The sequence below is a fragment of the Hippocampus bargibanti genome, linkage group LG19 (genome assembly GCF_051943395.1).
Source record: "Hippocampus bargibanti isolate YZ-2025 linkage group LG19, ASM5194339v1, whole genome shotgun sequence".
In the NCBI taxonomy this organism is placed as follows: domain Eukaryota; kingdom Metazoa; phylum Chordata; class Actinopteri; order Syngnathiformes; family Syngnathidae; genus Hippocampus; species Hippocampus bargibanti.
In genome coordinates, this window is record NC_142752.1 from 11878905 (window position 1) to 11892500 (window position 13596).

Sequence of the window (13596 nt, forward strand, 5' to 3'; positions counted from 1 at the left end):
TTGCTGTACTTTCTTTCAAAATACCTTGTCAAAATGTTGAACGGTCACTGAACGCTAATGTTAGCCATAGTTTTACAGTAAAATACACAAGCGCTGCCTTTTCAGAGATTGCTAACTCAAAAATGACTCATTTTCGGGGATATACAACGCAATGTCCATTTACTATATTGTTTATTGTTTGTGTATATTGCTTTTTTTCCTCATTAATCTCAAAACTGACGTTACAACATGGTTCACTTAAAGGACAACCGACGTCTCTGGAGAAGTCGTGTCCATAATTTGTAAAATCGCTTCAAATGAGTTCTACTGAGCGTATTTTACAAAGATTCCACCGCATATAGCTATATTTTACGTTTTCTAGACTCGCGCTGAATATTCCGGGAATCCTGTTTTTGAGTTGGTGACTTGTCCTCACGTTACGTCACTGAAGGAACGCCCCTGACCGAAAAAAGGACACATTATAGCAGTCCTTCCACCACATCACTGCATTTTGCTGTACTTTGTTTGGTCTGAAAACTTCATGTAGGACCAAAAAGAAGCAGAAGATGGCGACAAAGCTCTGTAAGGAATTAATCAGCCCGTGGGTATTTTAGATGCTATCAAAGTTTTTTCTGATGTCAGTTAGGAAACAAAAAAGTGATGTCGGTTGTCCTCTAAAGCAGGGGTCCCCACCCTTTTGTGCGCCACGGACCGGTTTAATGTCAGACAATATTTTCACGGACTGGCGGATAAATACAACAAAATAAAATGATACGACAAGCATGTTTTTTCTTTCTTTTAAATATAATAATAAATGTGAATCCATTGTGTATTTTTATCCAACTTTATTAGCAGAGTCCTGGTAACATCGCGGCAACAACAACATATGGAACATCGTCTCTGCCCCTTAACGCTCTATGGTCACCATGGTAAGGTTTAAACGTATCTTCAAAATAAGATACACCACAAAAACAAGTGCAAAGCGCAAAACTCACTACAACTGAATCAGTGGGACCCCTGAGCGTGTTTCTCTGCAACGAGACGGTCCCATCTAGGGAAAATGGGAGACAATGACACCCAAAGTGTCTTGCTTATGTCCAGTCTACTCCGTAGTTTTGTTTTGGTTGCTGTCACTGTAGAAAACCCCGCTTCACACAAATAAGATGTCGGAAAAGGCAACGGGGTTTTCAGTGCTGTATTGGCGATCTCGGGGTATTCTGTCATCACTTTAATCCAGATCACCAGCAGAGTTGTTGTCTCAAATATACTTTTAAATCCGCCATCATTTGCGAACTCCAGCAGTCGTTCTTCATCTCTCACAGGCATGCTGGATTCACCTGGATGCGGATCCATTCCTTGTCATTTCGTGGGTCTTTTGTGGCTGGGAAGTAGCGCTCGAACTCTTAATAGCAAAGACGGGTGCTCGTGCATCAGCTGGGGGAAATGAAGGCTCGGCTCAGTCTCTTTCAAAAACCCCGCCAATGTTTGAAACATGTCAAATACACTGCTATTCACGCGCCGTCCCCACAAATCCAGTTTGGCTTTAAATGCCGCTACTTTATCAGCCAACTTGAAGACAGTTGTCATTTTCCCCTGAAGTGACAGATTGTGTTCGTTGAGCAGGTTGGATATGTCTCACAAGTCAGCGAGCTTTGCGAGCGATTTCTCGTCACGAAAATGCGCTGCAAGCGGTGACTTTATTTTTCAAAATAAAACATTGGTCGGACTCATAAATAAAATGGAAATTATGTAAATTATTTATTCTTTCTTCGCGGCCCGGTACCAAATGCCCGGGGGTTGGAGACCCCTGCATTAAAGGACGACCGACGCCTCCGGACAAGTCGTGTCCATAATTTGTAAAATCACTTCAATGACTTCTACTGAGCGTATTGTACACATATTCCACCGCATATAGCTATATTTTACGTTTTAAGACTCGCGCTGAATATTCAGGAAGTCTTGTTTTTGAGTTGGTGAAGATACCTACCGTGACGTCACGATATGTATTGTCAGTAACCGAGAATGTGACACACAATGCATTTCTTTGTTTGGTCTGAAAACTTCGTGTTGATCCATGTTGACGGCAAAATTAGAAGGAAAACACATAAATAACGCGATGGTGAATCGTTGTGTTGCACCAAGACAACTATTTGATATGAGCTGACATAAATTCCCAGCAGACAAATCAGCCCATTTCCAACGGAGCTTGGGCGCCATCTTGTGCATTTTCTGGGGCGCCACATTGGAGTCCTGACAGCTCAAATTGAGACGGAAAGACGTCTTTAATCGATTGCAAACATTTATGCTTTCCTCTTCACAACTATTTGAATCATATTCATAACTGGATGAGTAACAAGAAAGCATCTTCTCCGAATCTGAAGCCATTGTTGTGATTCTCGAGCAAGGCAAGACGTATTGGCGTGACGTCACGAATAAGGGGGCGGGACCTTCTGAAACTGGCCATTTCCAGTTTCATTTTAAAGTAGTTTTTGGACACTTGAACTCATTTCTATTGGTATTTTGCATTTGACTAAAAATATCAGCCTGCGTGTTTTGGGTATTTTAGATGCTATCAAACGTTTTTCTGGTGTCCGTTAGGGAAAAAAATGGTGTTGGTTGTCCTTTATGACAATTGTGCCTTTTACTCAGTGGCATATCGTCTCATTTCTGTTCAAGCATAGTTTTAATAGTGATGCGTTGGAAACGCTAGGAAATTTGACTACTTGTGAATTTTTTGGGACTAAAGCTGTTCTTCTGGTGAATACTAGGGGGCAGCAAAGCAGCGAGTGACACATCATTTCTGGATTTCTGCCATAAACCACGTTCTGGTAAAAAGAACAAGCAGACTCGGGGAAAACGCTTTGAATAAGTGTGTTTTCACGTGTATTCACCTCCATTTTGAACTTCCATTTTGTACGCATAAAGCTCGCTAGCTACCGTTTAGAAATGAAAGAAAAAGGATGCCCATTTCATGGCAAGATCAGAGCATTGACATTAAATGGTGAGTACTTTTATTTTATTTGAATGTTATTGTGACAATGAGCATTTTATATTTGAGTTAGTGGTGTACACTTCCGGGTTGAGTAAACTGGCCCGTCTGGCTGCCGCTGCTCACCCACAGAAAGATGTTCTTATCCTATGCCTGTAAAGTGTCCTTGAGAGTTTTGAAAGGCGCTTATCTTATTCTTTTCCTTTCGGCTTTTCCCTTGACGAGGTCGCCACAGCAAATCAGTGTCCTCCATCTTTAGAGGTTTGATCCGCATGTTTGTTTTGGCCAAGCTTTTACGTCTGATGCCCTTCCTGGCACAACCCTCTGTATTTTTACGGGCTTGGGACCAGCACAAGAAGACTTATGTCCCTTTGGGGCTACAGGCGCTTATGAATGCAAATTATTATTATTATTATTATTTTCCTTTCAGCGTTTCCCTTCAGGGGTCACCACAGCAAATCAATGTCCTCCATCAAACCTGGTCTCGTGCATCCTCTTCTCACAAACCAGCTACCTTCATTTCCTCTTTGACAACATCCATAAACCTCTTCTTTGGTCTTCCTCTCGGTCTCCTGCCTGGCAGTTCAAGGCTCAGGATCCTTCTGCCAATATAGTCACTCTTTCTCCTCTGGACATGTCCAAACCATCTCAGTCTGGCCTTTCTGACTTTCTCTCCAAAGCCTCAAATATGAGTTGTCCCTCTAATCCTGATCCTATCCAACCTGCTGACTCCCAAAGAAAACCTCAACATCTTCAGCTCTGCTACCTCTAGCTCTGCTTCCTGTCTTTTCTTCAGTGGCACTGTGTGCAGTCCAAACATCATGGCTGGTTTTATACACTTTTCCTTTCATCCTAGCTAAAACCTTTATATCACACATCACAACTGACATTTTTCTCCAGCCGCTCCAACCTGCCTGGACACGTTTCTTCACCTCTTTTCCACACTCTGCATTGCTCTGGACAGTTGAACCCAAGTACTTAAAATCCTCCACCTTCTTTATCTCTTCTCCCTGTAGCATCACTCTTGCATTTGGATCCCTCTCATTCACACGCATATATTCCGTCTTGCTGCGGCTAATAATAATAATACTTTTTATTTCAAGCACCTTTCAAAACACCCAAGGACACCTTACAATTTATTAATCTTCATTCCTCTCCTTTTCAGCGCATACCTCCACATCTCTAGTTTCTCCGCCACCTGTTCCCTATTCTCAGTGCAGATCACAACGTCATCTGCAAACATCATGGTCCAAGGACACACCAACAGCACACCTCACAACTGTCTTACAGTCATGATAAATGTCTTGCTCCGCTCTGACATACTTTTCTGTCACTCCAGACTTCCTCATGAAATACTACAGCTCTTCTCTGGGCATCCTGTCGTACGCTTTCTCCAGATCAAAGACACAATGCAATTCCTTCTGAACTTCTCTGTACTTCTCTATCAGCATTCTTAAAGCAAACACTGCATCTGTCGTACTCTTTTTTTGGCATGAAGCCATACTGCTGCTCACAAATGTTCACTTCTGCTCTTAGACTAGCTTCAACTACTCTTTCCCGTAGTTTCATTGTATGGTTCATCAACTTTATTCCTCTGTAGTTATTAAAACTCTGCACATCTCCCTTGTTCTTAAAAATGGGCACGAGCACACTTCGTCTCCCTTCTTCAGGCAGCTGTTCACCATCTAAGATCTTGTTGAATAACCCAGTCAGGAACACCACCGCCACCTCTCCAAGACACTTCCATAACTCGATTGGTAAATCATCAGGCCCAAGTGCCTTTAACCCCTTCATCCTCTTCAGCGCCCTCCTCACTTCATCCTTGCTAATGTTTGCTACGTCTTGGTCCACAACAGTCCCGTCTTCGACTCTTTGTTCCTTCTCATTTTCCTCATTCATCAATTCTTCAAAGTACTCTTTCCATCTTGCCATCACACTACTGGCACCTGTTAATACATTGCCATCTCTATCCTTAATTACCAGAACCTGCTGCAAGTCCTGACCATCTTTGTCTCTCTGTCTCGCCAGCCTGTGAAGATCAGTCTCACCTTCCTTGCAGTCTAGCCTAGCATACAAGTCATCATAAGCCATTATTATTATTATTACTATTATTATTATTATTATTATTTAAAATGTATGTAAAATAATATTGCCTAATCTCGGAACGGGTAAATCTGAAGATTCTGAACTGCAAATATTTTATCTGTTTGTGTACATTGCACCCCTAGAATCCCATCAGTCTCATTTTTACAAAAAGTCTTTGTAGCAACAAAGAAGCAGGTCACCTTTAACCTCCTGTGGCTCTTGACCTCCATCACTGGAAGTTAGTATTCAGATGTCTCAATTTTTCAGCTTGCAATCAGAGTTTTGTTGTATTTCTGTCTGTGTAAGCTCTCAGTCGTACAGGAGTGGTCCATTGATAAGGTTTCTTCAGGCGTCATCTGTACTTCTTTGAAGGTCTATCTATCTATCTATCTATCTATCTATCTATCTATCTATCTATCTATCTATCTATCTATCTATCTATTGGGATATATATACACATACACACACACAGATGGATAGATGAATGGATAGATGGATGGTCTATCCATCCATCCATCGATCTCTCTGTGTGTGTGTATATATATATATATATATATATATATATATATATATATATATATATATATATATATATATATATATATATATATATATAGATGTGTGTGTGTGTATATATCCCTATTGTCCAGAGGTGGCGGTGCCAGACTCTGCTATGATAGGTCCCTGCTCTCAGGTTGGGGGGGAGCAGAGGACTATTTCCTGAGGCTACATTGATTACTTCTATTGTCCTGACTGATTACTTCTATTGTCCTGCATGAGTATGGGGTATACGACCGGCCTGATTGCCCCATTTGCTCTGGTATCACCTCAACAGCATAACTAAGCCTATGTTGCCTAAGAAGTCTGTTTTGTGTTCACGTCCGCTCGAGAAGTGGTGACAGTCCTCGAGGGACGAGGGGAAGTAGTAAGCGTCGGATCCGAAATACACGGTGGAGACAGGGATTCAATAAGAGTCTTTACTGAGACACAAAAGACAAAGGAGAAATGATGCAATGGAGGTGAGCAAATGAGACAGACCTGCGTGCGGCTGGGTGACGGAGGGCATCAGGAAATACACCAGCACAGACCAAACGGTATGGGTGGCTTTTATAGCCAGAAGGCACAATTAACGGAATGAGAAACAGGTGAGTGAGTCTGGAGAGTAGGGAGGGGAGGGGTCTGCTCAAGGCACAGAGGAGGATGAGACAGGAGGGGAGGGGCACACTCCTGGAGCAGACGAGGATGTTACAGTTGTAAGAACAATCCAAATTAAACCTCACCCCACCATGGCGATTTAGTGAAGGGTTTTGTTGTTTTATGAAAATAGCATCTTTTACTCCCCTTTCAAACCATCTTTTTTCTTTTTCGTTGTATTGTTAGTTTTATTTTTTTCATTCAGAGGTTGTTTTTCCGGTCAGCTCTTATGCCATCAGTAGTGCGACATCTGAATCAATCAGCTGCGAGTGTGGTGTGTTATTAGTACTCGTCCACTAGAGGGGGCCATTGGCCATTAAATAACTTGTGACTTGAAGACCATGAAGAAATATTCATTAAACTGCTTGCATTTTTACAATGAACATGGAGATTCGTGATAACCTCATAAAATTGCAATATTATTTGCTATTCTTGCTAGCTTCAGAGATGTCCATCTATTCTTGAAAAGTCTGTCTTGAATATGGCTTTAAGAGTATATCTCCAACCAAATCAATTTCTTCTCCTTCAGCCATTGCGGGTTGACAAAACCGCTATTAAATCAATACATTTGCTTATGCAGCTCGCTACAGATATAGCGTGCTAGCTCTGCCCAGTATGCTATTATCACTAGTGGCTAGTGATTCTCTGATTGGCTAATGAGTAGCCATTCATGTGACTAGCCAATCGTTGTTTGCGAAAATTCTGACGTTTCCAGCGCCTTCCAGCAGGCATTGGGTTGCCAACTCGAACTCTGATTGGTTAAAGCAACAGTTTCATCAACATTGGTTTATATGCTCCAGGACCAGCAGAACTGATTGCAGAGGCGTATAGGTACACGTCTGACCTCGGTAACAACAAATGATGGCTTAAATGTGATTGCTTAAATGCTTAAATATGAAACTAGCTCAGAGTTAGCTAATAATCACTCAACCTGGGAGTAACGCAAATAGATAGTAAGCTAGCTAGCTAAGGGTTAGCTAATAATCGCTAAAGCGAAACAACCCGGAAGTAACTCAAATAGATAGAAAGCTATCTAGCTAAGAGTTAGCTAATAATCACTCAACGCGGAAGTAACTCAAATAGCGAGAAAGCTAGCTAGCTCAGAGTTAGCTAATAATCACTCAACCTGGGAGTAACGCAAATAGATAGTAAGCTAGCTAGCTAAGGGTTAGCTAATAATCGCTAAAGCGAAACAACCCGGAAGTAACTCAAATAGATAGAAAGCTAGCTAGCTAAGGGTTAGCTAATAATCACTAAACCCGAACAACACGGAAGTAACTCAAATAGATAGAGAGCTAGCTAGCTAAGAGTTGGCTAATAATCACTCAACCCGGAAGTAACTTTAAAAGATAGAAAGCTAGCTAAGAGTTAGTTAATAATCACTCAACCGGGAAGTAACTAAATTACATAGAAAGCTAGCTAGCTAAGAGTTAGCGAATAATCACTAACCCAAACAACCCGGAAGTAACTCAAATAGATAGAAACCTAGCTATCTAGCTAAGAGTTAGCTAATAATCACTCAACGCGGAAGTAACTCAAATAGCGAGAAAGCTAGCTAGCTCAGAGTTAGCTAATAATCACTCAACACGGAAGTAACTTTAATTGATAGAAAGCTAACTAGCTAACTAAGAGTTCACTAAAAATCACTCAACCTGGAAGTAACATTAATAGATAAAACGCTAGCTACCTAGCTAAGAGTTAGCTAATAATCACTAAACCCGAACAACCCGGAAGTAACTTTAAGAGATAGAAAGCTAGCTAGCTATTCTCCCTGTAGCATCACTCTTGCATTTGGATCCCTCTCATTCACACGCATATATTCCGTCTTGCTGCGGCTAATAATAATAATACTTTTTATTTCAAGCACCTTTCAAAACACCCAAGGACACCTTACAATTTATTAATCTTCATTCCTCTCCTTTTCAGCGCATACCTCCACATCTCTAGTTTCTCCGCCACCTGTTCCCTATTCTCAGTGCAGATCACAACGTCATCTGCAAACATCATGGTCCAAGGACACACCGACAGCACACCTCACAACTGTCTTACAGTCATGATAAATGTCTTGCTCCGCTCTGACATACTTTTCTGTCACTCCAGACTTCCTCATGCAATACTACAGCTCTTCTCTGGGCATCCTGTCGTACGCTTTCTCCAGATCAAAGACACAATGCAATTCCTTCTGAACTTCTCTGTACTTCTCTATCAGCATTCTTAAAGCAAACACTGCATCTGTCGTACTCTTTTTTTGGCATGAAGCCATACTGCTGCTCACAAATGTTCACTTCTGCTCTTAGACTAGCTTCAACTACTCTTTCCCGTATAGTTTCATTGTATGGTTCATCAACTTTATTCCTCTGTAGTTATTAAAACTCTGCACATCTCCCTTGTTCTTAAAAATGGGCACGAGCACACTTTGTCTCCATTCTTCAGGCATCTGTTCACTATGTAAGATCTTGTTGAATAACCCAGTCAGGAACACCGCTGCCACCTCTCCAAGACACTTCCATACCTCGATTGGTAAATCATCAGGCCCGAGTGCCTTTCCCCCCTTCATCCTCTTCAGCGCCCTCCTCACTTCATCCTTGCTAATGTTTGCTACGGCTTGGTCCACAACAGTCCCGTCTTCGACTCTTTGTTCCTTCTCATTTTCCTCATTCATCAATTCTTCAAAGTACTCTTTCCATCTTGCCATCACACTACTGGCACCTGTTAATACATTGCCATCTCTATCCTTAATTACCAGAACCTGCTGCAAGTCCTGACCATCTTTGTCTCTCTGTCTCGCCAGCCTGTGAAGATCAGTCTCACCTTCCTTGCAGTCTAGCCTAGCATACAAGTCATCATAAGCCATTATTATTATTATTACTATTATTATTATTATTATTATTATTTAAAATGTATGTAAAATAATATTGCCTAATCTCGGAACGGGTAAATCTGAAGATTCTGAACTGCAAATATTTTATCTGTTTGTGTACATTGCACCCCTAGAATCCCATCAGTCTCATTTTTACAAAAAGTCTTTGTCGCAACAAAGAAGCAGGTCACCTTTAACCTCCTGTGGCTCTTGACCTCCATCACTGGAAGTTAGTATTCAGATGTCTCAATTTTTCAGCTTGCAATCAGAGTTTTGTTGTATTTCTGTCTGTGTAAGCTCTCAGTCGTACAGGAGTGGTCCATTGATGAGGTTTCTTCAGGCGTCATCTGTACTTCTTTGAAGGTCTATCTATCTATCTATCTATCTATCTATCTATCTATCTATCTATCTATCTATCTATCTATCTATCTATCTATCTATCTATCTATCTATCTATCTATCTATCTATCTATCTATCTATCTATCTATCGGGATATATATACACATACACACACACAGATGGATAGATGAATGGATAGATGGATGGTCTATCCATCCATCCATCTATCTCTCTGTGTGTGTGTATATATATATATATATATATATATATATATATAAATATATATATATATATATATATATATATAGATGTGTGTGTGTGTATATATCCCTATTGTCCAGAGGTGGCGGTGCCAGACTCTGCTATGATAGGTCCCTGCTCTCAGGTTGGGGGGGAGCAGAGGACTATTTCCTGAGGCTACATTGATCACTTCTATTGTCCTGACTGATTACTTCTATTGTCCTGCATGAGTATGGGGTATACGACCGGCCTGATTGCCCCATTTGCTCTGGTATCACCTCAACAGCATAACTAAGCCTATGTTGCCTAAGAAGTCTGTTTCGTGTTCACGTCCGCTCGAGGAGTGGTGACAGTACTCGAGGGACGAGGGGAAGTAGTAAGCGTCGGATCCGAAATACACGGTGGAGACAGGGATTCAATAAGAGTCTTTACAGTGCCACTTAGCAGTTTTTTTGACAACGATACTAGTGCAGCGTGTTCTACCGGAAACAAATTCCTTGTGTGTCCTACATACTTGGCAATAAAGATGATTCTGATTCTGATTCTGATTCTGATTCTGATTCTGATTTACTGAGACACAAAAGGCAAAAGAGAAATGATGCAATGGAGGTGAGCAAATGAGACAGACCTGCGTGCGGCTGGGCGACGGGGGGCATCAGGAAATACACCAGCACAGACCAAACGGTATGGGTGGCTTTTATAGCCAGAAGGCACAATTAACGGAATGAGAAACAGGTGAGTGAGTCTGGAGAGTAGGGAGGGGAGGGGTCTGCTCCAGGCACAGAGGAGGATGAGATAGGAGGGGAGGGGCACACTCCTGGAGCAGACGAAGATGCGACAGTTGTAAGAACAATCCAAATTAAACCTCACCCCACCATGGCGATTTAGTGAAGGGTTTTGTTGTTTTATGAAAATAGCATCTTTTACTCCCCTTTCAAACCATCTATTTTCTTTTTCTTTGTATTGTTAGTTTTATTTTTTCATTTAGAGGTTGTTTCGGTCAGCTCTTATGCCATCAGTAGTGCGACATCTGAATCAATCAGCTGCGAGTGTGGTGCGTTATTAGTACTCGTCCACTAGAGGGGGCCATTGGCCATTAAATAACTTGTGACTTGAAGACCATGAAGAAATATTCATTAAACTGCTTGCATTTTTACTATGAACATGGAGATTCGTGATAACCTCATAAAATTGCAATATTATTTGCTATTCTTGCTAGCTTCAGAGATGTCCATCTATTCTTGAAAAGTCTGTCTTGAATATGGCTTTAAGAGTATATCTCCAACCAAATCAATTTCTTCTCCTTCAGCCATTGCGGGTTGACAAAACCGCTATTAAATCAATACAATATATTTGCTTATGCAGCTCGCTACAGATATAGCGTGCTAGCTCTGCCCAGTATGCTATTATCACTAGTGGCTAGTGATTCTCTGATTGGCTAATGAGTAGCCATTCATGTGACTAGCCAATCGTTGTTTGCGAAAATTCTGACGTTTCCAGCGCCTTCCAGCAGGCATTGGGTTGCCAACTCGAACTCTGATTGGTTAAAGCAACAGTTTCATCAACATTGGTTTATATGCTCCAGGACCAGCAGAACTGATTGCAGAGGCGTATAGGTACACGTCTGACCTCGGTAACAACAAATGATGGCTTAAATGTGATTGCTTAAATGCTTAAATATGAAACACACATCTGGAAGCAGCGCAACAACAAAAAGTAATGAAAGGAATTTGAAAGACAATTTGAAATTATTTAATAAGAATTCAAGGATAAAATAGAATTCACATTAGCCTGTGATTCAGATATTTTTAGGCCAGCAGAGAAGGCTTTGTAAGCCCTTGTCATGATCTGGTTGGCGACCAACGGGGGGCGCTGTCGGCCCCGCCTGCACCTGCACAGGTGCTGGTCGTCCTGATCAGATTGGCGACCAGCGGGTAGCGACGTCAGCCCTGCTGGCAGCCTCGCAGGTGCTGGTCGTTATAATCAATGACACTTAAAAGGACACCTGGCACGATCATCCGGTGCCGATTCATTGTTTGTTTGCTGCTTGTTTGCTGCATGCATTGTGTACGTGTTTGTATAACCTTGGCGGACTTTTACACTTGGTTTTCTTTTGCTACTTTGTATTTTTTCCATTCAGATCATTTTGATGTTTTACATTTTGTTACTGCTGAACTTTATTTTAATACAATTTGTCAAACAACCTCCTGCTCCCTCCTGCCTGCTTTTTGGGATCCGAACCCGCCATCACCACCTCGCAAACCGTGACAGAATGAATCGGCCTACCATCGGATCCCGCAGGTACATCGGACCCGTCTCATTTCCACCCTGTGCCTGGCAATGCTACGTCCACGTTAGCGCAAGCCTCGTCGAGTTTGAATTGCGTCACTCGACGAGCCGCAACGTCCACGTAAACGTCCGGCCGAGACCTCCTTCCAGGTGGCCGTCCAGGGTGACACTGGGTGACTGGCATTGCACGCCCACGTCCAGCCACGCTGTCGTCGTGCATGACGAATTGAGTCTCATCCACGACGAGCCGTGCAACGTCCGCGTCAACGTCAGTCCGAGACCCCACTCACCGCTGGATCCCGGAGCGGCTCTGGACTGGTCTCGTTCCCCCGGAGCCGGGCAGTTCACGCCCACGTCGGCGTCCGGCCGAGACCTGGTCCCATACGGCCGTACGGGGTGCCATTCTGCGCCTGGCAGTTCGACGTCCACGCAGAGCCATGCACCGTCGCGTGAACGTGCGAGAGGGATTGCACTCACGCCCACGACGATCCGTGCCGCGTCTTCGTCCACCCCAGGCCGAGTCCCGTTCCCATCAGGCCGCCGCCCGTCGTATGCTGGAGAGGCAGCGGTTGCCCTCTCCACCGACCGTTCCCTGGCGAGTGGACCTTTTGGGAGACTGTTGGGACTTCTGGAAGCAGCCCCTTGAAGGGGGGGGTACTGTCATGATCTGGTTGGCGACCAACGGGGGGTGCTGTCGGCCCCGCCTGCACCTGCACAGGTGCTGGTCGTCCTGATCAGATTGGCGACCAGCGGGTCGCGACGTCAGCCCTGCTGGCAGCCTCGCAGGTGCTGGTCGTTATAATCAATGACACTTAAAAGGACACCTGGCACGATCATCCGGTGCCGATTCATTGTTTGTTTGCTGCTTGTTTGCTGCATGCATTGTGTACGTGTTTGTTTAACCTTGGCGGACTTTTACACTTGGTTTTCTTTTGCTACTTTGTATTTTTTCCATTCAGATCATTTTGATGTTTTACATTTTGTTACTGCTGAACTTTATTTTAATACAATTTGTCAAACAACCTCCTGCTCCCTCCTGCCTGCTTTTTGGGATCCGAACCCGCCATCACCACGTCGCAAACCGTGACAGCCCTGAGGGTGGGAATCTGGAAGGCCAGAAGTATTTTTTTTAAATTGTCAACATGCTGCAAATGTGCATACCATGCCTCCATATCAGGTCTCTGTGAAGGTACGCAGTGATTAGCTTTTCATAAACTCTTTGTGTGTACTTTATTTTTCCTTTTTTTTCGGTGCGTTGTCAAGTCAAAGTCAGCTTTGTTGTCAAATATGCATGACATACAGCATAGATGAAATTACTGTTCTTTCGGACCCAGCATGCAAGGCACTTATAATGACTTTAACAAACACAATAAACACAAAAACGCCAATTGTGGCTTTTGCTACCAAGGGATGCGTGTATCAGTGGAATATGGCACGCATGCAGTAACGATTTGATCGCGGGAGGTTGGTTTTTATTTTATTTTTAGAGTCTACCGAGTCAAATGTCTTGACATTAATAATAATAATTAATAGTAATAATACATTTCATTTATAAGCGCCTTTCAAAACTCTCAAGGTCACTTTACAAGCATAGAATAGATAGCATAGAATAGTTTTGCA